This window comes from Rutilus rutilus (assembly GCF_951802725.1).
Source record: "Rutilus rutilus genome assembly, chromosome: 4".
NCBI lineage: Eukaryota > Metazoa > Chordata > Actinopteri > Cypriniformes > Leuciscidae > Rutilus > Rutilus rutilus.
The window spans coordinates 36,073,429-36,100,704 of NC_140212.1; the positions used below are offsets into that span (position 1 = coordinate 36,073,429).

The 27,276-nt window shown below is 41.6% G+C and overlaps 1 protein-coding gene across 1 annotated transcript in view; it reads right to left on the reverse strand.

Moving 5' to 3' along the window:
- Positions 1-27,276, reverse strand: part of LOC311289760 (uncharacterized protein) — a 208,198-nt gene that overhangs the window by 128,444 nt on the left and 52,478 nt on the right. The window lies entirely within an intron of this gene.

Sequence of the window (27,276 nt, forward strand, 5' to 3'; positions counted from 1 at the left end):
TTTTAAATCCCCTACAGCGCGAAACATGAGTCCCGCAAACGCGGCACCGAGGAGCTTGTATGTAATCGGAGGACAAATGGCTCCTTAGTTTCGAAATGGTTTGGGTACAAGGTGATCGCGCTGAAAATAAAGGCGTTTGTCTAGCGTTAGAAGCTCATTTAAAAAACATTGCCGCGGCTCATTTAAGAAAATGACAGCTCCGAAGAGACGCCTCTTTAGTTTGAGGTAGTGCTAACAATAATAAAGAAAGATGATGATCATCATCACCTTACATCATAGATGATGTGCTACTACTGTATTTAAGCACTGTATCACACAAGTTGCAACTTACATCTGTGTCATTCTTTTTGGTGAAATGGTCCCACACACTACCTTTCTTTGCACGCTTCATCCTGTCGTCTGCCCTGGCTCTAACCTTGAGTGTTTTAGCCTGTAGCCTTTACTTTTCGCAAACCTTTTGAGCACGCAAACCCAAACGCTTTGACCTCGCGCCAAATGTTTTTTATTGGTTTATTAAGTACAAACAGGCGAGTTATGAAAAATTAAGTGTGTGGGATTTGTTCACTTCACACAAAAAGATCTTGGAATGAGATGGCTAACTGTAGTATCGTTTAGTCCACTGTCTATAATAGCCTAATTTAGAGATCACTTTTTTTTTTTTAACCGACTACTGACAACTTTGATCGGTTAACGTTGATACGGTCAACCATCGGTCAAACGGTCATCGGTTAACATCCCTACCTGATAAAGAACCATGTGACACAGTCATAACGGTAGGCTATTTTTTTTAAAAGTAAAGATGATTAAAATACCATAAGTTAGAGCACAACACCAGTTTTAGTTAACTTTTGTATTTGCAAAATATTTCATTATGTTTCAGATTAGTTCAGATGAGGAACATGGATACACAGTCCTAAAGGTAATTAATAAAATATATGCAATACTGTAAAACATTTTTTTAAAGGTGCCATGTGTAAGAATTGAGGTAAAAATATCCAAAAAATTAGCTACACGCATCAAAAGAATGAGAAGCAATAAGGGCGATGATGTCATTAAAAAAATGACAAGTTATAGTGCTGCAGAGATATCAACCTGAATTAGCATGCTAAATTACTAGCCACAGCCCGACAGGTGTCATAATACCAGTTTCGGCCATGGGAGGCGGTATGCGGGCAACATAACCACCAGCCAAACTGCAATACACGAATAACTCGCACGGCTTGTGGGCGTACTTGAACCTGATGTCAATCGTGTGGAAAGTACAGCCCACTAATACATTTCAGTTCAGGGAAGAGAGCGGAAGAATGGCTGAAGCCCTTAGCTAGTAGAGATGATCGGTTCACGTGCGCTAGGGATCTGTCGTGTAACATTTACAAGCGCCAAAACGGTATTTATTGTTTGAATTGCATAATAAAATAGACAGAATCTGAGAGCTGAGATTTTTTATATCATAACTAACCTGCTCTGTCAAGTCTGTCGGTCTCCGTGTCCTCTTTGCTTCGCGATTTTTCTGTGCGTGAGAAAATTGATGTGTGGCGTGAGAGCGTGTGAAAAGTTGAAAAGTGTCAATTGCGTGTGTCTCACGGTGAATGCGTGAGAGTTGGCAGCTCTGCGCTAGCTTGGTCAACATCAGCGAATGCTGTCTGTCAAATTAATGTAATTCAAACTAACAGTAAAAATTCCTCTGGAGTCAAAACGTCCTCTATTAGGAGTTGGCTCGGCTTCGGCTATGGCTCTAGGGTCGTTGTCAAGGTAGGGGCGGAGCATAGAGACTATGCCGTTTCTCGGTTGTTACTCTAGAGTAGACCAACTCACTTTCTGGAGGTATACTGCCCCCATCTGGTATGGAATGTGGAGTATGAATTGATTTTTGGCGGACATTACACAAGGCACCTTTAAAGAAATAGTGCCGTATTTATTACATTTATAAATCGATTAAATTACAGTATATCCAACAGTACACATTCAACTTTACCAACTGGCTAACATAGGGAAAGGTTTTTTTTTTTTTTTTTAATATCTCAGACTGCATTAAAGTGTTTATTCTCCTAGACAACTCTGGAAAAAGAACATGAAAGTGACATAATGGTAATTATAAGCCTACAAACTTACAAACCTAACAATGTAAGCATTAATTAACTGGGGGGGGGGTTGTGTTTACAGAATTTACATTTTCTTTGTGAATGAATAATGTATCGTAAATAAATAAATGTTCTTCCTTAAAATACAGGGTGCATAAGTTTGGACACCCCTATGTTAAATTCCCATAGAGGCAGGCAGATTTTTATTTTTAAGTTTTTGTTTTTTGTTTTTTTTGTTTAGGATACTATGCATCCTGATAAAGTTCCCTTGGCCTTTGGAATTAAAATAGCCCCACATCATCACATAGCCTTCACCATACCTAGAGATTGGCATGGGGTACTTTCCATAAGATCATCTCTCAATGCAAATCAAACTAGCTATTAGGCTAACTGAAATAAAACCATGCCAATCTCTAGGTATGGTGAAGGCTATGTGATGATGTGGGGCTATTTTAATTCCAAAGGCCAAGGGAACTTTATCAGGATGCATAGTATCCTGGATCCATGAAGTAACTGGCCTTTAAAAATAAAAATCTGCCTGCCTCTATGGGAATTTAACATAGGGGTGTCCAAACTTATGCACCCTGTATTTTAAGGAAGAACATTTATTTATTTACGATACATTATTCATTCACAAAGAAAATTGGTGTCCTTAAAGGTTGGATTTTTCCTAATTTTTTAAATTAAGGCATTAAGTTCAGTTTCCAAAAGATGATTTTTTAGTCAACTTTAGTATGGGTGTCTAAACTTATGCATAGCACTGTATATATATATATATATATATATATATGTGTGTGTGTGTGTGTGTGTGTGTGTGTGTGTGTGTGTGTGTGTGTGTGTGTGTGTGTGTTAGACTGGAGTAATGAATAACTTATAATAAAGAACAGAAATTAAATTACATTAAATCTCAGTTGGAAACATAATGTCACGTTTCTCCATACTTTTAAAAAGACATTTAGTTTACCACGTAGCTTACACCATTTATAGAGGCAGACAAGATTGTAAAAGAATATGACTTAGCTCAAATGATTATAGGGAATCAAAATTATGAATCGGGTTGATTCATCTATATTCTTACAATATTAATAAATTATTGAAGCTGAAATTTAGACCCATTCGTATACATCAATATTCAATTACAATGAATTATAATTTAATCATTAATATACAAAAAGGTCCCTCTTTCAGATCAATTAATCAGAATAATTTTTAAGGGAAATTAATGTATTAATTAAACAGTTGTTTGTCCCGCAAACTGGTCGTGAAATTAATTCCATCAACTTCTCAACAAAATTATCTCTTTCTTATAATTAAAAGAAAGCTATTTTCTGGCCATGAAAACAACTCTCCTGTTCTTATAAAATTAGGTTACTTAAAAGTAACAAATCAGCTCTGTAGCTCAAGCTCAACAAATCATTGACTTCGTAAATGAGCAGTGAGACAATCAGGAATATATGGAATTTAAAGGGGTCATATAATGGTACATGCACTTTTACAAGTTGATTGTACTGAAATGTGTGTTGGCAGTGCCTGTACACAACCATCATAAAATGATAAAAATCCATCCAGTGGTTTTTTTTAAATCTCCTTATATGTTTGACTCTCTCTGAAATCAAGCCGTTCGACCGTGTGACGTCACACGGCCGGACACCCCTCCCACGATTGTGATTGACAGCTGCAGCGTTTCATAGTTCATAGTTCGCGCGTCATTGACTACGTTTACATGCAGCCAATAACCGGGTTATGGTCGGGTTAAGGTCACTATTCGAGTTTCTGAAACATTCGGAATAACCCGTTTACATGCGTGAGTAGAGAGAGAGTTACTCCTGTATACATGGAATTTGTAATCAATTGGCAATATCCCGATGTAAACGGCGACGCACGGTTAGCGTCAGGACGTACGGACAACCTTAAGACGCAATATGCGTCATTTCCAATTCTTCTTCCTGTATCCAAAGACAACAACAACAGCAGCAACACGCGGATAATGAATAGTTCGGGGCAGATAGCGATCGCCTTTGTTTGCGCTTTCCTTCTCGCTCCAAAAGTGTGTTGCTGTGCTGCGTCTCGCCATGTTTACCTCTACTTCTTGTTTACTTCCGGTATACTGCACGCGGGTTTCTGTATGCACCGTCTCTCCTCAAAAGACCAAGATTCCTTGCGAATAGAACATGCGCAGAACACAAATCAATGTTCCTTTTGATGGGGATATGCCGATACGCGTTTACATGACCAAATATTCGGGTTAGAAAAGGGGAACCCCAGGGGTAATATCCGGGTTTTTAAAAACCGGGATATGAGCATATCCGGGTTTTTGCCGGTGTTTACATGGCAGTGCGCGACCGGGTTATTGCTAATATCCCGGTTTTGAACGGGTTATTGGCTGCATGTAAACGTAGTCACTGTTGATACCCTCACTATTGCCTCACACCCCATACCTGGCTCACTATCCCAGCCACGGTACTGGCACCTACCCTGAAGCCAAAGGCAATAGACTGGAAAGAATCGCCTGTTGCCAAATACCTTTAAAACAGATGAGAGATTTTATTTAAAACTATTATAAACATGGTCTTATGTTAATATTTATCCATCTTATTTGTCAACAACTAGAACATTCTATAATTTACAGAGACTACAAGACGCACAGCATACATACATACATATACTCACATACATATACATATATATATATATATATATATATACACACACACACACACACATACATACATACACACATCCTTATATAAGTATACATAAGTATATATTTAATGTCCTTTCATGTAAACCTAGCATTTCAAATTTTACTAAGTAACAAACGTTATGTAGCTAGTACCACCTGTTAAAAGAGGGATTAAAAAAAAAAAAAAAAAAAGTCAGGCGACTCACCTTAACCCTTTCACTCGTAAGTTTAAAATATTCTGGCTGACCCCCCAGCGTGAGTTTTTCAAGGTGACCGTTATTTAGAATGTGTCACTTTATGGTTTCCAAGGTGACGCGTTATTGCTTGTCACGTGACACACCGCAGCAACAACAGAGCTGAATGAATGATGATCTGCTTTTATGTCATTTTTCCTTTTTTATTCAAAATATTCACAAATTAGTTAGATATGGCATGAAATATCTGATATTCCGATTGTCAAATATATGCAAGTGGAAGTGTTTTGTTGTTTAAACACCTTTATAGCGATCGCGTTAGTTGAGCTGTATGCGCGATGGGCGCCGCCATGTTAGTTTGTGCCACAGACGCAGTTCAGAGAATCGGATCTGTTGGATTTACAACAAGTGAATTCATCCACTTCTCCCGAAATACTTAAAAGTAAGTGGCAGGTGAACTGGGAGAAGAATAGAGTAAACTTTAAAGTTACTTACACAATGTGTATCTGATATGAATATAACTAATTATAATGGAAAGGATTATTATTGCCTCTTCCTTTGACATCAGTGTGTATTTTACAAACTCTAAATGTATTGTTTTTTTAGTACTTATATGTCTGAAACCTAAAATATACATTATGTGGTTGAAAACACTGAAAAGTTGTGATATATGACAGCTCTGAGCGTGCCTGTCTCTGTGCCAGCCAACGCGCGAAAGCACATTTGAATTTAGCAGTTGATCACGTGATGCACTGACCGTTCTAATCATACCGGTGTGATCGTACGTGCGAAAGGGTTAAACAAATGCAGAGACGTTCCTCCGCGCTGATGGTCTCCCTGAATTTTGTCTGCGTTTTTGCAATCGATGGTGCAATGATTTGTAGCAGGTCTTCAAACTGACATTTGTGTAGTCAAATATGCCACAAACCGTGCATCATCCAACCGGAGCTCCTGGACTAAATTGTTGTAAGCACCATACAGTTTCCTTCCCCGTATAATGTCGTGCACCCACAAACGTCTTTGTGAACCGACATTCTCCTCCCCGGTAACTTCAAAAGCCAACGCAAGAGCCAACTTTCTCTTTCTCGACATTTTTTGCATCACACAGCACTAGGCTACTGTTGTTATAGCAACAAAAGACGCGCTCGGCTGCTATTTGTAACCGAACGCTGCCAGCGTTTTGTTTTTTTTTTGCTAAAATAACGCCGTTGTCAACTTTTTCTTGTCAAAAAAGACGCTAAGTGTGAACATAGCCTTAGTCTGCTAGGACTACACACACACACACACACACACACACTGAGGGTCACAGTGGTGGACGGTAAGGCAATACACTGAGGTCAGATACAATACACTCATATACATGTGTATTTATGAAAACGTCAGATGTAAAAGTCTCTAATGCCGACTGAACTGATCTTGTTAATTATTAATTAATGAATTAACTAACTATCCTAAAATTAACATTTTTATTATGCTCGTATGTTTAGGTTCAGTAATTACATTTAAATGGCAATAGGTCATTTTCATTGTCATTACAGTTAAATAACTGAACATAAATATACAAGCTTGATAAAAAATTGAATTCTAGAAGAAAATTTCAGATGGCACTTAAAGGCTTTTACATCTAAAGTTTTCATATATATATATATATATACACACACACACACACACATACAAATACATCATACATAAGAAATGGATCATATACATAAATACATACATATTATATTTATAAAATAAGCCAACACAGAAAACAAGTGTCTTGTTTCATATTGTATTCTTAAAATAAAACTATATACACGTTTACAGATTGTGAGCCCTACAACGTACTGCCAACTCAATGCTGCTGTGCCAATTCTTCGGCTGTATTTTTGAAGATGGAGCTGACCTCCGCCCCAACCTCCGACTCTTGAGGTGCTGATGTTCCTTTACTGGCTGGCCCATGCAGCATCATACAGGGTAGTGTCACTTGCCTTTGACATCCCACGGCATTCTGCACAGAATGAGCAAGGCAGTCATCGGCATTTTGAGGCAGCTCATCGCTTTCCCCAGCGAAGGAGGCGGTGGGAGCAGGTTTTGCTCAGCTGGCAGGGTCTCCAGCTTTCAGGGTAGTAGCTGGTGCAATAGATGGCTGTCACATCCACATCAAACCACCAGCAAGTGACGTGCAGTGCTACTTCAACCGGCAGCTGTTTAATTATGTACAGCTGCAGGCCATCACTGACCACCAGGGGAAGTTCCTCGATATTTTTGTTGGGTATCCTGGGTCGGTGCACGATGTCAGGGTGCTGAAGAACAGCCCTGTGTACACTGCCCGCCTGTTTCCACCTGCAGGAAAGTGCATCCTTGGAGATGGTGGGTATCCTTGCATGAGTGCGCCCATCTGCCTCATGACCCCATACAAAGAGCCTGCTCAGAAAGCTGTACAGGCTCGCAACAACAGGAAGCATTCTCAAGCACAGAACATCATTGAACCCCGCAACACAGAAGCCAGCGCAGGAGAGCACGTGCGGGACAATCTAGCAGCAGCGGTGTCTGCACCAGGCAACTGTGTGCCTGCTCTTCATGAGCACGATTACCTTTGAGACACTTCAACAGGTTAAGACACTAAAAATCAACTCAGATTGACAGTGTTCCAGCTTGTCTATGTTTTAGTTATTATGTAAATAGTTAGGTGTGTGTGTGCTGTGATGCGTACAGTGCAGTAGCAGTAGTTAGAAAGGTGACTATCTGTGTGCATCCCTCTGGCTTACAGCCACTGGCGGTTCTAGGGGGGGGTGCAGTGCCCCTGTGTCACCAAGCTTGGCCCCCCCTCTGGCCCCCCTAAATTTGGAATCGTAAAATCACACCAAACAACTGCCGCAGGCATTTGATCAGTCGCGGCGCCTTCGCTAGGCTACACTGCAGCACGATGTATCACAATAATTCGACCTGATGTGACAGGCGGAACAAATGCGTGTCGCACTTGGTTCCAGTCGGCCGGCCCCCTTGGAGCGTTACACGGTTACACGCCAGAAGCTCACTGACTGACTGTTGCGCGCCACGGCCGCGGCCGGGAAAAAGGGAATTACCGCTGAGATTTAAGGTAAGCAAAGCTAGTATCTTTTGTGTAACTGTTATAAAGTAAGACTTCTGGTCAGGTAATGTTGTTGACTGCTTTATTCTGAGCTTACACCGTTCACAGCAGACCACAGCAACCCTTCTTTTACTCAAACACTGAGCGTATTTTCCAGATTGAAACGTATCACTCTGCCTTCTCTCTTAATTATTTTACAATAGTAATAACACACTGTCAGTAACGTTTTTTTATCGTCAGTAATGGTAACGGCGTTGTAAAGATGGAAAGAGGAATTTGTTAGAATCCGAAGTGAACATGTTCTTCAAACATTCCAGAAACAAAGAGGAAAGTTCAAACTTAGTTTGTTCAGAGATGAAGAAGAAGACTCTCCAGTCTCCACACACTTTAGTTAACAGAACCCAGATGTAAGTGTGGTGGTTACAAAAGTAGATAAGTAATTGTAAATAAATAAGTAGATAAATAGTAGTAAATAAATATATGATATGTAAGATGTGACGGCAAGAGAATGTATTTCTTAAATGTTTTAGTGGTTATTTCGTTGACGATTAATGTTCCCTGCTCCATCGTTCGATTATTTGCTTTTACCTTTTGGGAGTGTTCGCCTGCTTGAGGAGGGGACGCGCGTGCGCTGCTCAAACAATACAGACTCTAATGATAGAAGCAGCAACACAACAGCTCCGTGTCCTGTACTATTAATATAAAAATATATCTCCCCTCATCAGGTATGAATTACATAAAAGCAATAGGAGTATGTGTTTTGACATGTAAGAGGTTAAAGGGATACTCCACTTTTTTCGGAAATAAGCTCATTTTACATCTCCCCCAGAGTTAAACAGTTGAGTTTTACCGTTTTAGAATCCATTCAGCCGAACTCCGGTTCTGACGGTACCACTTTTAGCATAGCTTAGCACAGATCATTGATTCTGATTAGTCCAGTAGCATTTCTTTCAAAATGACCAAAGAGTTTCAATATTTTTCCTATTTAAAACTTGACTCTTCTGTAGTTAAACCGTGTACTAAGATCGACGGAAAATGAAAAGTTGCGATTTTCTAAGCCTATATGACTAGGAACTACTCTCATTCCGGCGTAATAATCAAGGAACTGTGCGGCTGTACCATGGGTGCAGCAGGCGTAGTGATATGACGCAGCGCCTGAAAATAGGTCTAATAGGTTAGACAAACTTAGTCCCGGTCACGTTGGAAGAAGTTACCGAGCTGGGGACTATTTTCAGGCGCTGCGTCATATCACTACGCCTGCTGCACCCATGGTACAGACACACAGTTCCTTGATTATTACGCTGGAATGAGAGTAGTTCCTAGCCATATCAGCCTAGAAAATCGCAACTTTTCATTTTCCGTCGATCTTAGTACACGGTTTAACTACAGAAGAGTCAAGTTTTAAATAGGAAAAATATTGAAACTTTTTGGTCATTTTGAAAGAAATGCTACTGGACTAATCAGAATCAATGATCTGTGCTAAGCTATGCTAAAAGTGGTACCGTCAGAACCGGAGTTCGGCTGAATGGATTCTAAAACGGTAAAACTCAACTGTTTAACTCTGGGGGAGATGTAAAATGAGCTTATTTCCGAAAAAAGTGGAGTATCCCTTTAAGAAATGTTAATTACATGTGTGGCAATACGAGGCGAGCTGTGCCCTCAAATCGAGGCCACGTCCTCAAATACAGGGCTACAATGAATCACGACTACGCCACCCCAGCATGAATCCAGCTGGGGAAATACCCATAAAAAGGGCACACAAGTTCGTTTCTCCCTCCCACAATTACAAGACACTGAGACGTGAATACGTACAGAAAAATAGAATTCTTTATTTGATGGTCATAAATAAATTTAAAAGACTACTAGAGTCCATAAAACAATGGTACTGGATGGCAAGACCACTAGTCTGTATATGAGCATTGAAGTTCAGTCAATAACCAGACATGTAGATTCTCGTGACGGAGCTGGGGTTGCACCATTAGCTGGACAGGCTGAGCAGTAGGCTCGAATCAGCCCGCAAGGAGTACACTGTGCCCAAAACTTCCAAAGCATACACACACTGGTGAAATCCACTACAAGAAAACCTCTACCGCACACTTAAGGAGGATTGTTGTACACCAGGCACAGGATGGCTAGCCTGCCCGCCTTTGGGTCAAAAGAACATAAAGATGGAAAACAGCATTAATTACTAATGTTACCAGCAATAGGCAATTAACGCCAAATAAACACACAAAAACAGTTGCTTACCAACAGTGAAGACAACGGGCACAAAAACAAAGAATCAATTATATCGGAATCTAAGCATAAGCCAAATATTAAAATGAGAAAAAGAAAACCAAAAGCAAGCAGCTGTACTCAAAACAGTTGCACGCAAAACAGTTGTCCGAAACAGTATCAGTAAAACAGATAGAAACAAAACAAAAGAAACAAAACAAATAGAAACAAAATGAATGAAAAGAAAACTAAAAGCAAAACAAATAGAAACAAAACAGCAGCGTCGAGGCTAGACAGCATCGCGATCAAACGCCATCTTTAACGGCCTAAAATACACAAGAAACAGAATTAAAACCACACTTTTCGCTTCAAAGTGGACAGACATAAATGGGTTTACATACCGATCAGCAGAACTTCCGTTCAAATATCCGGCCAGTGTTGCCAGATGTACGATAATTATCGTATTTGTACGATAATTTTGACCTCTGTACGATGTACGATCAATAATGGAAAAAATCCTATAATGTACGATAATTTCAGAACTGTGTGACACTTCAAATGATGGTCGTTGTAATCATAGGGCTTCTCATTGATCTAGCTGTGGATTCTACGTCTACCGTGGGAAGAACGTGTAGAGAGAGGGAGCGAGAGACCTTGCGTGTGTGCTAGTGTGTCTCACGAAGCGCATGTAAGGACCCAACCAATCAGTTGTAAGTGCGGGCGGGCTTTTAATACTCCCGAACCGAATCAGAACCGATACCCCCCCACCCCACCCCGTTGGAGATTTCTTGACTCCCAGAAATGACTTTGTGCAGGTTGGGATGTCTGTCATTTTCATGTCGTTTCAAAAAGTTGTTTGTCAATAAATAGCTGTATTCTGTACAGGTTTGACTCGTGTACGATAATTTTCTCTTTTCTACACTGGAACTACAGCAGCAATGCAGAGGAAGAAAAACCCTCAAGCAGTACGCTCCATACCTCCACACAGACACCAGCTGCGTGGAAAAGTCAGCTCACAGAGCAAGCGGGCACCAGCAACCATGACACCCAGAAGGACGAAAGGATGACGCCATTTCCTACCACTCTGGGAATGCCCTTTATATAGTCCAAATAAGGCCCGCTAAATAATCATGGGGCGGAGTCATGCTTAAAGGGGCACTTCACCACACATGGTTTAAAGTGTTTAAGTTTACTGTTATTACGGACATGTAAAAGTTCGCTTCTATTCACGTCTGTGTGCTGCGTCACGCGTGCTAGTTATACATTTCATGCTAGTGATGGAGACCATGCGGTCTCAGAGAGAAGGCGCAATATTAGAGTAAGTCCACAAATGAGATGTGTTTTGGTGAAATAATGCAATGAGTAAGTTGTAAGTGCCAAATGACTTTGAAAATGAGTGTCTGTACTAAAAATGTATCAGAAAGAATAATTCTGGCAAATATGAACACATTTTTAGGATTTATTCACGTGTAAAATGTTATCTATGTTATCAGTGAATATTTCATAGTACATCTGCTTAATCTGTGGACACAGTAGTAAAGGAAAAATACTGTATGTAATTCTGTATATTGTGATTAGCCTACTCTTGAAGTGATGCACTGTCATTTATTGACATAAGAGTGATTGAACTGTTTTACATTGAATGAAAAAAACAATACAGACTCTGATGATTGAAGCAGCAACAGCTCCGTGTCCTGTATTAATATATAAATATATCTCCCCTCATCAGGCGGTGAGGGTACTACATAAGCACAAAGGCTCACGATATCACAACACAAATCCAAGAAAGCCAGCACCTATCATATGTAATATTCATATTCTGGTTTGCTGATGTTGTGTATTCCTCTCATTTGCTTTTTTGTCAATAGTTCAAAATGAGGAGAAAAAGGGACATTGTGTCCTATTTCTGCCCCCAAAAGAAAGATGACAAGGCAAATGTTGAGCCAGAGCCAGACAGAGATGCAGAGATGTGTGAGGAGGCTAAGAAAGAGAGGGCCACAGAAAGAGAGCCAGTGAACTTTGGAGAGATTAGCAGTAAGGCCACAGAGCAGGAACAAGAGCAAGATGAAGATCCTAATAGTGAAGACGAGCCTGAGGGAGACATACAAGTAGAGTTTGAGACACAGACAGAGGATCCATGTGCATCCACAAGCACTGGACCATTAGGTTTGTGATGTGGAAAAAGAAAAGCATTTGCATAAAGTGTGTGTGAGAGAGAGAGAGAAATGAATCAATTACATAATTTAATTTTATGTTTAAATCATCTGTTATATGCACATTTCTTTCCCATAATTTTCTTATTTTCTGATTGATTTACTTGCTTTATTTGTAATTTGTAAATTTCCTGATTTAACTTTTATTATTGTACAGTATTTGCAAATTTACAGTCATGCCAATAAAGCTTATTGAAATTTAGAGAGAGAGAGCAGCTTTAGGAAATGTGCACTTTAATGAATGTTCCGAACATTTACACAATACAGAGGGGATACCCTTTTATAATCATGTGTGGATTAGTATAACAAGTTTACCTTTTCTTTTGTGTGTATGTGTTGTGTGAGTGTGTGTGAGAGAGAGTGTGTGTCTTTATAGAATATATTTTTACATGTATTGGGTTTGTCTTTCTCCACAGATATCAGCAAATGTAGAGAAGACCCACCGATGCAGCCAAACCTTAAATTGTTCCCAAGAACCTTGATGGGGGACAGAAGGAGGAGCTTCAAGGCAGCCTGGTACCACATCTACCCCTGGCTTGAGTATTCAAAAAAACTCGGACTCTGCGTATTGTTACGCATGCAGACATTTTAGCCCTCCTAATGTCCTGACACAGTCTTTGACTCGCCATCCGGATTCAAAAAATGGAAGAAGGCAACCTATAAAGTGGGGGGTTTTGCAATGCATGCAAGATCTGAGAGGCACAAACAAGCTATGGTTAGCTGGCGGGATTATCAGAAAGCTGCAGCAGCTAATGCAACACTGGTAAATGTCTTAAATAAGGAACACAACAGACAGATCAGAGAAAACAGGGAATACATAAAAACTATAGGGGAAGTGCTGCTACTTACTGCAACTCAAAACATGGCCCAAAGAGGTCACAATGAGTCTGTAGAATCTGATAACAGAGGGAACTTCATGTCAATTCTAGAGACAATTGGTAACCATGATAAAGCTGTTAAAAAAAGGTTAACATCATTTCATAATGCAAAGTATACTAGCAAAATAATCCAGAATGAGGTTCTAGATTGTTTAGCGGACATGGTTCGAACTGAAATTGCAGAAGAAGTGAAAAGCAGTGAAGTCTTCAGCATCATGGCTGACGAAACAAAAGATGTAAAGAAAAAGGAACAGATCTCTCTGGTGCTGAGATATTACTACAATGGAACTATCCAGGAAAGTTTTCTCTATTTTGAGTCCACAGAGAAGCTGGATGCAGCAAGTCTTAGTGAGAAAATATGGCTAGCTATACAAAGAGAGATGTATGAAGGGGCACCAAGAGAGCTTCAGCGATTAAGTGACACATGTTGGGCATGCCGATTTTTAGCTCTACGTAACATTATGGATCGACTGCCTGCCCTCAAGCGGCTCCTGCAAGAGATAGCCCAAGAACATAATGGTGAAAGATCCGTTGAGGCTCGAGGTCTGCTGGCACAGATAGATCTTGAGTTCATAGTGCATCTTGTTACTCTCCGTAAAGTGTTTGGAGAAACAAAACTTCTCTCTGATATGCTACAGGCCTCGACTCTTGATATTTCAAAAGCTGTAGATTTAGTTGAAGCTTTAGTTCAGACATTAAAGGACTTCAGGCAGGAATTGTTTTTTGATGATGTTTGGGATGAGGTGTTGAACATTTCTGGACAATGTGATGCAACACAGCCACCGGCAAAACGACAAAAAATGCTAAGCTCTAAACTCGGTGAGCACTGTGTGATGACAACTGTTGGTCAGAGAGAGTCGGAACGAGGTAAAGACGGGTTTCGCACAACCTTCTTCTACCCTATCATTGATCTGATGCTCAGTGAGATTAACAGGCGTTTTTCCAGGACAAACTGTGACATAATGAACAGCATCCAGGCTCTAAACCCTAAAAATGATGCATTTCTAAAAGAGACAGCTCTGTACTCATTTGCTCGATTGTATGATTCAAATGTTGAGGATTTGGGACATGAACTGCATCAGTTTAGCAGGATCTTGGACAGGAAAATACAGACCGGGATGCAGAGACCCTCCAGTACAGTGGAGCTGGTACAGTTCATTGAGCCATATAGAGAAGTTTTTTTTTAGCTCTACAGACTCTGCAAAATAGCCGTTGCGATCCCGGTGAGCACTGCTTCTTGTGAGCGGAGTTTTTCTACTTTAAAGCTGGTGAAAACGTACCTCAGATCCACCATGAATGATGACAGGTTAAGCAATCTGGGTGTACTGAGCATTGAGTCAAGGAGGGCAAAGGCTTTAAATCTTGAGTAATTTGTTGATCGTTTTGCTAGAAATCACCAAAACCGCAGAATACAGTTGCTGTAATTTGAATTCCTATATAGGAAAGTAGACTGGGATACAGAGACCATCTAGACTAACCTTATAAAGGCTATAGTGGATGCACTTGTTTTCATTGTCAGTATTGTTACTGAAATAAATACCAATACTTTGTTTTATGCTGAAATAGCTATGTTGAAGGCTTGAACACGGCATTGTTGCTGAAGCCAACAAGGATGTTTTGTTTTGTTTGATTTCCTTGTAAATTATAATTAAAAAAAAAAAATCAATAAAGACTTTGACTGCAACTGGAATACTTTGTGTTATTGTATTATTATGTATTATTTTTTTGAATACTTGAACACTTTTGTCAGTGTTGATGTGTCCCTCTGATAACAACCTTGGCCCCAGCCTGGCCCCCCCAGTAAAATTGGTCTAGAACCGCCACTGCTTACAGCTCACTGCCGCTGGACAAAGCCTCTCCATCACCAAGACTCCTGTCGGGCCTCCTCGTGGCTACACATGGTAGCTGGGGATATTGCAGACCCAGGCTAATTGACAGGGGATCTCGGAGCTACAGTGGTCCCTAGAGGTGACACCCACCAACCACTGGCACACTGCCTTAGGCTGTGTTTGAATTTGTATACCAAATCTTTGAAATTCTAGCTATATCACATATTTCAGCTTAATGTTTCACAAATTATTTACTTCAAGTGGAAATCCAAAAATTACCCAAGGCATAAAGTCCTCATCTTGTACACATGCTTTGAAAGAATCAAATATTGAATTATTTTAAAGTGATGCCCTACAAATGAGATTGCTAGTATCAAAGTCCCTTTAAATATTTTTGAAACCTGTGAAAGTTACCTTACTGAAGCTGCTGAAGTTCACTTTATTTCCTCATGATGACACTATAATATTTTTTTTTCTTTTTGGTGGTGCTTTAAGCTCTATTGTACTACTTTATGCCAAAGGTATGTGATTTTGTTTTAAGTGTTTTAAATACATTTTAACGGTGTCTGGAGTGTGTGGGTATTTCTCTACAGTGCGGCACTCATATTCAGACAACATATTTGTCAGATATACCTGCAATTTGCTTGTTTCAAAACCATCTGTAATCTGCTACAAAATATGGGCGCACACAAAACACTTATTTACAAAATATTAATTAATCAATGTCACATATTAAGCACTTTACAACCGACAATCTAGCTCCTGTACATCCCTGGGAATTAAGTGTTTTGTAATAAAAGTTGCTAAAACAGCATGACACAGTGACCTTACTAACAAATAAATGAAAAGAGAGTGTGTATCATTTGATTTCTTTATTAATATTATTTTTTAGCAATTACTTCTAATAGCTGAAGGAATCTTCCCTCTCTCTCGTCTCCCTTTCTCTCACTTCTCGGTCTCTTCTTTCTTCTCTTTCTCTGGCCTCCTGTTCTAGTCTCTTCTCATGCTCTCGTCGCGCTCTTTCTTTACTTTCCTCCTTTTTCTCCATCTCTCTCAACCATCTCTCTTCCCTTTCAATGGCATCTCTTTCAGCCTCCCTCTTTTCCATCTCTCAGATCAGCTCCTCAAAATCTTTTCTTTTCCCCCCTACTCTTTCACGCTCTGACCTCACTGAGGATGGAGAGGTAACAGCAACATCCGGGCCAGATGAGGCAATAAGGGTGGGGTGGTGTGATGGAGGGTCTGCCCCCTATTGCTTCATCCATGGCAGAATACCATTTCCAGGATGCTGCTGTAACCTCCCCATCCTCAGTGCTCACCCCAGTCTGTGGACATTTCAGATCCTACAAATAATACAAAATAACAGAATATCAAGACAGTCAATTATATTGTAAAACATATGATTCGTTAAATTATTGCATTACAGAGCCAAACATGAGCATGATTCAATCATGACAGAATTCTCATTTTGGGGTGAACTACATAAAAAATTTTTTTACTTTACTTTATATTTTTGTTTAAGGTTTTTTCATTTTTTTTTATCTGAACAGCAGACATTTGCCCTCTAGCCTAAACTCTGCAATAAATGCACAGAAATCAAGCATAAAAGGAATGCAGTAAGAGCTTGAGTAGAAATGTTTACATCTACAACTAACTTACCTTTGAATCTACAGCACTTGAATAAAATTACATATTACATTTGTCTTGTATACTTACTCAAAACCTTTAATTGCAGCATTTCTTTTTCCAGTGAAGAGGGCTTCATTAGCCAATCTCCACAGCCCCTGCAAAATCAGCAGAATTCAACATGTGATGAACCATGGTCAATCTATTAATGTGACATGGAAAAGCTGGGGAACACTTGTTAACAGTAGCTTGCTATGTAGCCAAGAAATATTTCATAATATCAACACTGGTAAAGTTTTAAAATAATAGATATCACCATGAAACTTCCTCAGTTGATTAATTACACAAGTATATATATATATAATAAAAAAAATACAACTCTAACTGTCTTTAAATTCTGGTAAAACAAAATGCATGATCTTCAACCGGTCACGCTATGCACCTTCCTGCCCAATAAACATTACTACCCTGGATAGGTCCAAGCTGGAATATGTGGAGAAATACAAATACTTAGGGGTCTGGCTAGACCCCTCGCTCTCCTTCCAGACACGCATAAATCATCTCCAGTCCAAGACCAAGTCTAGGATTGTTTTTTTTATTCCGTAACAAGGCGTCATTTACTTTTCCTGCAAGACATGCCCTGGTGAAAATGATCATTATTCCATTGCTTGACTTCGGTGATGTTGTCTATAGAACTGCTTCAAATTCTCTTCTCAAGAAATTGGATGTTTATCATAGTACCATTCGTTTTGTGTCCTTCATTACACACCCGACGCCTAAATCATTGGTATCATTTAATCTACAAGTGCTTATTAGGCAAAACACCATCTTACTTAAGCTCTTTAATATCTATAGCAGTACCTACACTCAACCTACGCTCAAGTAGATACAGCTCCCTAGTTGCTACAAAAGCCCGTACCTCATTTGGCCGCCTCTCTTTCCAATTTTCTGCTGCAAATGATTGGAATAATTTACAAACATCTCTTAAACTTGAATCCATCGTTCCTATCACTACTTTTAAAGCATTTTTAACGGACCGCTGCACATGTTGACATTCTATGCCCTTTAATTGCCCTAGCACTTTCAACAAAGCTTTGATGCATCTTGCACATATCCAACTGAATAGCTGTCTTTGAAACAATTTGCACATTACCATGTTAGTTATGTGTCACGTGTGGTTGAAGAATACAAGGTAGTAGGATCCATTTGCAGATTGACTTTATTTACACAACTCAAACTATACAAAGACAGACTCAGGCAACAAGAAACAGGAATCAGGAACAGAACAACCAGCCAACAACATTAAGGACCCACCAAGACTGAACTAGACATACAGGCTTAAATACAAGGGTAAACGAGCTAACAAGATAACAAGAGGGTGTGGCTAATAGGAAACACCTGTGACAGACTAATAAACATAACGGAGAGCTGCTAAACATGAAACAAGACAGAAACACAGACTAGACTTGTGACATGCATGAAACACAACAGAAACACAGACTAGACTGTGACAAACATGAACCCAGACAGAAACACAGACTAGCCTTGTGACATAACCTCCCCCTTAAAGAGCGGATCCCAGACGCTCTTCAGAATATAGTCCAGGGTGGTGGTGAAATGGAGGTGTTCTTGGGGGAGGTGGGAGGGCCAGGTCAATGGAGCAAACTGTATGGGCGGCCAGGGCGGAGCATGCCGTATATGCGACCAGGGTGGACCAGACAGCTCAGGAACAGCCTCGGGAGCACCCTCCACAGCATGCTCAGGGACAGACTCAAGTACGTCCTCCTGGGCAGCCCTGGCGTGCTTCTGGACCAACTCGGGAGCGCCCACCGCGGCATGCTCAGGAACAGCCTCCTCCGCAGCGGGTTCCGGGACAGGTTCCTCCGCAGCGGGTTCAGGGACAGCAGGTTCCAGGACAGCTTCCTCCGCAGCGGGTTCAGGGACAGGTTCCTCCACAGCGGGTTCAGGGACAGCAGGTTCAGGGACAGCTTCCTCCGCAGCGGGTTCAGGGACAGCAGGTTCCGGGACAGCTTCCTCCGCAGCGGGTTCCGGGACAGGTTCCTCCGCAGCGGGTTCAGGGACAGCAGGTTCAGGGACAGCTTCCTCCGCAGCGGGTTCAGGGACAGCAGGTTCAGGGACAGCTTCCTCCGCAGCGGGTTCAGGGACAGCAGGTTCCGGGACAGCTTCCTCAGCAGCGGGTTCAGGGACAGCAGGTTCAGGGACAGCTTCCTCTGCAGCAGGTTCAGGGACAGCAGGTTCAGGGACAGCTTCCTCCGCAGCGGGTTCAGGGACAGCAGGTTCCGGGACAGCTTCCTCAGCAGCGGGTTCAGGGACAGCAGGTTCAGGGACAGCTTCCTCTGCAGCAGGTTCCGGGACAGCTTCCTCCGCAGCAGGTTCCGGGACAGCTTCCTCCGCAGCGGGTTCAGGGACAGCAGGTTCAGGGACAGCTTCCTCCGCAGCGGGTTCAGGGACAGCAGGTTCAGGGACAGCAGGTTCAGGGACAGCTTCCTCCGCAGCGGGTTCAGGGACAGCAGGTTCCGGGACAGCTTCCTCAGCAGCGGGTTCAGGGACAGCAGGTTCAGGGACAGCTTCCTCTGCAGCAGGTTCAGGGACAGCTTCCTCCGCAGCGGGTTCTGGGACAGGTTCCTCCGCAGCGGGTTCAGGGACAGCAGGTTCAGGGACAGCTTCCTCCGCAGCGGGTTCAGGGACAGCAGGTTCAGGGACAGCTTCCTCCGCAGCGGGTTCAGGGACAGCAGGTTCCGGGACAGCTTCCTCAGCAGCGGGTTCAGGGACAGCAGGTTCAGGGACAGCTTCCTCTGCAGCAGGTTCAGGGACAGCAGGTTCAGGGACAGCTTCCTCCGCAGCGGGTTCAGGGACAGCAGGTTCCGGGACAGCTTCCTCAGCAGCGGGTTCAGGGACAGCAGGTTCAGGGACAGCTTCCTCTGCAGCAGGTTCCGGGACAGGTTCCTCCGCAGCAGGTTCCGGGACAGCAGGTTCCGGGACAGCTTCCTCCGCAGCGGGTTCAGGGACAGCAGGTTCAGGGACAGCTTCCTCCGCAGCGGGTTCAGGGACAGCAGGTTCAGGGACAGCTTCCTCCGCAGCGGGTTCAGGGACAGCAGGTTCAGGGACAGCAGGTTCAGGGACAGCTTCCTCCGCAGCGGGTTCAGGGACAGCAGGTTCCGGGACAGCTTCCTCAGCAGCGGGTTCAGGGACAGCAGGTTCAGGGACAGCTTCCTCTGCAGCAGGTTCAGGGACAGCTTCCTCCGCAGCGGGTTCTGGGACAGCGGGTTCTGGGACAGCTTCCTCTGCAGCGGGTTCAGGGACAGCTTCCTCCGCAGCGGGTTCAGGGACAGCAGGTTCCGGGACAGCTTCCTCCGCAGCGGGTTCCGGGACAGCGGGTTCTGGGACAGCTTCCTCTGCAGCAGGTTCAGGCGTGGTGGGCGTGACATGAACTATGACAGGCTTCGGGAATAGTGTGAGTTTGTGGGGTTCCTCACTTGCAAAGCCCACCATAAATGGCGAACCACTCAATAAAAGGGCGAACCCAATATATTGTGCCAGAGTGTAATGTGGGGTATCGTGAGGCATGAGGAAATACAGAAACTTATTAAGTCCCCGGCCAAACATGTCCTTTAAGTCCGTTTCCTTAAAGTTCACCCCATGGCAAAACTCAAAAAAATCTCTCACATAATCCTCCATCAGGCGTTTATCCTGGCGGAGGTGGAAGCGGCAATCTGCTGGATCCATGGTAGGGTGGGTCCTTCTGTCACGTGTGGTTGAAGAATACAAGGTAGTAGGATCCATTTGCAGATTGACTTTATTTACACAACTCAAACTATACAAAGACAGACTCAGGCAACAGGCAACAAGAAACAGGAATCAGGAACAGAACAACCAGCCAACAACATTAAGGACCCACCAAGACTGAACTAGACATACAGGCTTAAATACAAGGGTAAACGAGCTAACAAGATAACAAGAGGGTGTGGCTAATAGGAAACACCTGTGACAGACTAATAAACATAACGGAGAGCTGCTAAACATGAAACAAGACAGAAACACAGACTAGACTTGTGACATGCATGAAACACAACAGAAACACAGACTAGACTGTGACAAACATGAACCCAGACAGAAACACAGACTAGCCTTGTGACATTATGTTGCTTCAAGTTATCTATCTTATCCTTATGCTATTCCGCTTGTACTGCCATTTTATATTTAAAAAAAATTTATCTTTCTAATTTTTTTTTTTTTTTGCACTTAAGGTCCCGGTACCTTCTAATTGAATCTGAATATTTTTATATGTGTGACTGTATACTTGAATGTTTGTACACTACACTCTAAAAACTGCTGGGTTAAAAAATAACCCAACCTTAACCACACCGCTGGGTCACTATTGGACAGAACACGCGCTGGGTTGATTTGACCCAAGTGCTGGGTTTTACCATTTAACCCATATTTCTGGGTCATTCATTTGATCCAACCTGTGGGTGAAATTAACCCTCTTTCTGGTTTAAGTCTTACTCATGTGCTGGGTTATTTCCTGTCTCATTGCCTTAATAAAATTAGTTACAAATATTTTTTATATTACGAATGTAAAAAAATGATTGTTTCTATAATACAATAAACCAGAGAGGCCACTGTATATGTGATTTCAATCTCATTTAATTGTTTTTTTAAAAAACATTTTTAATACATTTCTTTAATACTTTGTTTGTATACAATATTGAATACATTTTTTTTTTACTAATATTATCAACATTTAGTCATTAAAAGTCAAAATATTACTGTAATGTTGATAGTGTCTTTAACATTAAAACTCACAAAGCTGCTTGTTAATCTCCTGACTGGCAGCACTGATGATCACCTCTCTTAGATCATTTACATTTACATTTATGCATTTGGCAGATGCTTTTAAGTGACTTTCATTGCATTTCAAGATACACATTTACATTCTTATCTAGGGATGTAACGATATTGACGATATCGCGCTATCGCGGTGGTAAACGTGTCTCGATATCGTCGTGGTTGGGTTACAATATTAAAAGGACAGGTGTCCGTCAAAAAGCAAGAGGAATAAACACAGTACCGCGGAACAAATCATTGTTAACTACATAGACCATGATCCTTTGCGCTGCGTCGTCACAACAACCGTTGTTAAGCCAATAGGATTGCACGCTGCACGCTGTCCACACAAGCTCACAGCAAGCCAGCATGGCCGACAGCGATACTTGTAAGGATGAAAACAACAACCCCGAAGTTGAGATTGTGCCAGCCCCTGCAGCTTTTAAATCAGATGTCTGGAAACATTTTGGTTTCGCCGTGTCAAAAAACGCAAAAGGAGAGAAGGTGGTGGACAGACAATGGACTATGTGCAAGCACTGCCACAGTAAACTGCGATACAACACGGGAAACACAAGCAATATGCGAAGTCATCTGACGACCCATCATCCCGAAAAGTTTGCAGATTCTCTCACAAAGAATGTCCTGTCCGGTCAAAAAACCCTGAAGGAGGCATTTTCAACAACTATGCCACACAACAGCGCAAGGGCTCAAGAAATCACGAGGTACATCGCGGAATACATAGCGTGTGATTTACGTCCCTTTTCTGCAGTAGATGGCAAAGGATTTAAAAGGTTAGTGGCCAAGCTTGAGCCGAAGTATCAAATGCCGTCGCGGGCTCATTTTAGTCAAACTGTGTTCCCTGCTCTTTACCGTGAGACAAAAGAACGTGTCATGTTGAACCTTAAACAGTCTGAGTGCATTGCTATTACCACTGATGGGTGGACTTCCAGAGCGACTCACAGTTACATCACTATTACGGCACATGTTTTGACGAGTGAATGGGAAATGCAGAGTTACGTTTTACAAACTAGACAGCTTAGCGAATCACACACTGGCGTAAACATAGCCGAAGTCCTTAAATCTGCAGTCAAAGAGTGGGGGCTGGACAAGATTGGAACAAGGATCGCTGTTGTTACTGACAACGCAAGCAACATGCGAGTAGCAGTAAAGGAAGCCGAACTGTCCCCTCACATACGGTGCTTTGCGCACACACTAAACCTGGCCTCCCAAGCAGGTTTAAAGGTCAACGCAGTGAGCCGCCTCCTCGGTAGAGTCAGACGTGTAGCAAGTTTTTTTCACCGCAGTTCTACAGCCACAGCCGTGCTGACCACCAAACAAAAACTACTCAATCTCCCTGTACATAAACTCATTATTGATGTAGTGACAAGATGGAATAGCTCTCTGGACATGGTGGAGCGCTACCTTGAACAACAACAAGCTGTTGCTGCAGCCCTACTGAGTGATGAACTGAGACACAAGTCACGTGAAATTGACACTTTGGACACATCTGACATTGCAAATGCAGAGGATCTTGTGAAGATTCTTTTACCAATAAAAAAGGCCACAACTGTTCTCTGTGATGAGTCGCAACCAACAATATCTCTCATTTCACCACTAAAACAAATGATTCAAGACAGCATGGCCACAGATAATCACCACTCAAATGCCATTGCTCAGATGAAGGCAGCCATTCTGAAGGATCTTACTGACAGATACCAAGGAGAGGATGAAAAGTTCATGCAGGAGAGCAGTGCTTTGGATCCACGCTTTCGGACCTTGCAACATCTAGGCAGTGGAGAGAGAGAGGACGTCTTTGAAAGAATAAAGTTCAAAGCATCACAGATGCAACAACAGGTAAAAAATGTTAACGCTGTGCCATAGAGAAAATTGAGAGAAATACAATAAAATGCTAATATAATGTCTTTTTATCATTTATGAACCAGGACCAAGATGTGCTGCCCAGGAGCCCACATCCAGCAGATCTAGACGACAGCAGCGCGAGCTTTGTGCCTCCTCTTAAGAAGCATGCCCTTGAGGACCTCCTTGGCTCTTCTTTTAGCAGTAATCAAGTCACAGGTGGAATTCAGGCAGAAATTGACTCTTACTGCAAAGAAGCATTAGTTTCTCTGTCTGCTTGCCCTCTTAAGTGGTGGAGAGACAATGCAGGGCGGTATCCTATTCTGTCGTCATTAGCAAAGACCTACCTGTGTATACCTGCTACCTCGGTGCCCAGTGAAAGGGTATTTTCAACAGCAGGGGATATTGTAAATGCCCAGAGGTCTCTTCTTCTCCCTTGCAATGTAGATCTTTTGATCTTTCTAAAGAAAAACTTGAACATTAGCTAAAGGATAGGTCAGTGTTTTTCAGAAGCTTTTTGCCAGACTGTTTAAGGATTTTTTTTTTACTGTTTTTTTTTTTTTTTCTCCCTTGCAATGTAGATATTTTGATCTTTCTGATGAAAAACGTGAACATAAGCTAAATGATAGGTCAGTGTTTTTTTAAAAGGCTTTTTGACTGACTATTTTATTTAAGTTTAAGTTATGTTCCTAAATACCAGTTTTAAAAGGCTGCTTTTATTTGCCTTGCACATTTAAACCTGACTTAACTTGATCTTTGTTTGCACTTAAAGGGAATTCCCTATTGTTTACAATTGTTCTAGTTGCTTCTTAACTTGAACATTGCACAGAAGAATCAGTTAGGCAACCAAATATGACTATACAGAATATTGATGTTCCTGACTACAACTTGCACTTTAAAGCACTATGTGATCAGCGTTTTATGTTGTCATGATCCATAAATACAACAATAAATTGCCTGTTGACTGGCAAAAGCAGAATAAATGTCAGTGTTTTTTCGCTATTATCATCACAAACACTATCGTGAGCTATTTAACAATACCGTGAGCTTTTCCACAATATCGCAATAAATATCGTACCGTGAGGTCAATATCGAAATTGTATCGTACCGTGAGATTTTGATATCGTTACATCCCTATTCTTATCAGTTCTTGCTTTTCCTGGGAATCAAACCCATGATCTTGCAGTTGCAAGTGCTAACGCTCTACTGTTTGAGCTAAAGCTGGGGAACAATAGTCTGTTTGAGGAGGTGGAGAAGGAAAAAGAAGGGGAAGAAGGAAAAAGAAAGAAAAAGAGAAGGAAAAAAAGAAAAAAATGAAAGGAAAGGGAAAAGGTAAACCCACCTTTCACACTTCTGTGTGATTTTTGGTAGATCGGTATTCATATATTATAGAAAATTGCCTTTTTATATATTTCATGGGCAAATCACTGACGTGAATGACATCGGTTCGAGTTCCACCTCGGACAAGGTTGAAATCACCCAATATATTTTCTAATCTTTCCATAATGAATGAACACATATGCAAAAATTTCATGTGCTTTTATGCCTTAACAGTTATTTTATAAAAACATATTTCTCATTGTATGGATACATGTTAAAATGTATTTATTAAATGATAATATGTGGTTTCTTGAAATGTATTATTTGTTTTATTATTTCACCATTGAATATAAGAATCTTTAATATCTTTTTTAAATTACTCTCTTTCTAACTGAACTATGTTTATTTTTGCTTACTGTTGAAGATGCTCTATATCAAATTGCACGCCACAGTATGAATGCTGATTCGCGATTGGTCTTTACATTATTGTGGTATCGTCATTGGCCAAGAAGGATCTGTCAATCTAATTCGTTCTATGATGAAATTCGATTGTGAATCCAAGGTCATATCATATCATATCCAAGGTCATATATATCATATTGCGATATCATATGATAGTGATATTTCACTGGAATTTCAAATGGTTTCATATGTTTATTTTATTAATGTTTTTACAATTCTGTCCCTTTCTTGTAATTTTAATGCTTTGTTGCAATACAAATAATTAAAATAAGAATTTGATACTACTACTGCATATAATAAATAATAATAAACCTTTATATCAAAGAAATTTTTCTGCCAATCACTTCTCACATCCTGTGGACCTGTCTGCTATACAGTTCTGTCCCTTTCTTGTAATTTTAATGCTTTGTTGCAATAAGAATAAAAATAAGAATGTGATACTATTACTGCTTATAATAATAATAAACCTTTATATCAAAGAAATGTTTCTGACACTCACTTCTCACACCCTGTGGATCTGTCTGGAATACCATTATGTCCCTTTCTTGTAATTTTAATATCTGTGTGAGTTTGTAAAAAGTTTTCCAGATAGGTTTGATAGAAAAAAGCCAAAGGATACTGTTGTAGAAATAAAGTTCTTTTTATTTTTTATTTACAAACACCTTCTCCTTCTCTCTCACATAAACACACCCTCACGAGCATACACACACACACACATGCACACACGCGCGCACACACACACACACACACACACACACACACACACACACACACACACACACACACACAGTATATAACAGGTTGTGGACTATATACAAACAAAAAAGCTTTAAGCTTACATAGTCTCATATGGGGTAAATGAACAAATTTAAAAAGCAAATGAACAAATTAGCTTCATGGAGGGTGAACAAATGACCCTAACGGAGGCGTACACACACACGCACACACACATGTAGCATTTTGAAATAAACAAAAAAAAAATTTTTATCTGCCCTCTTCTTCTTCATCTCCTCCATCCACTGGTCAAGTGGCATAACAGCAGTCTGGGGACAGTAAATGTGGCCATAATACTGGCTGTGGCCAGTATCTTTGTTGCGGGGCTGGTGGCACACACTGCACTTGTTTTTGTCCACAGTGCGGACGTAGAGCCACCGAGCAGGTGGTGGGGAGGGAATGGGGCCAGCAGGAGCAATCTGCCGGATGGCAGGAACTGGAGCTGGACACAAAAACACAAACGGGCCAAAGGCAGGACTGGGGTTGGGGATGACAGGTGAAAGAGCAGAAACAGGTGTTTGGACAATGGGGGCAAATGCAGGACTGGGGTTGGGGACAACAGGTAAAGGGGCAGAATCAGCAGGGAACAACTGCCTTGGCCGGAAAACTTTTGGAGGAGGGGGGTGCGTAGCTGGAACTGCAGACTTTCGCTTGTCCACTGCCTTTCCCACTGTGCTTTCAGGCAAGTGGTAGCGGTGTTGGGGACCAGGCTGTAGGGGTGCTGCAGTGGGGCGAATCTGTCCAGGTGGGAGAGGCCTAGCAGCAATAGGAATGGGGGCTGGCAAGTTCACACCCTGAAGCAGGATGGCACATTCTTGCCTCTTCAGTCGCTTGTTGTGCCACTGAATTAAGGTTGTTTGATTCACCTCAAACAATTGCAGGGTGGTATTCTCCATCACAGTCCCATTGCCCAGGACCAGCTGCCGGATCTTACTGTAGTCCCTCAGAATTAGAGTCCATCTTGTTACGGCATGATTTCCCAATTTTTTGGGGCTCCTGTGAATATCACACAGTTTAACAAAGATAGACTCTACCAGGCGGCAACAGTCTGGCCACTGGGCAGGGGATCCTGTTGACCCAAGGACACAACGGGTCATGCTGTCCACACCAGGCGTGAATTCAGGCTTGGTTTTTGAGCACCTGAAGCGTCCTGTTGTAAGACGCACCTGGTGCCGGGCAGCGTACGCCACTCTCTGCTGGTGGCTCAGAGTTTGCCCAGTT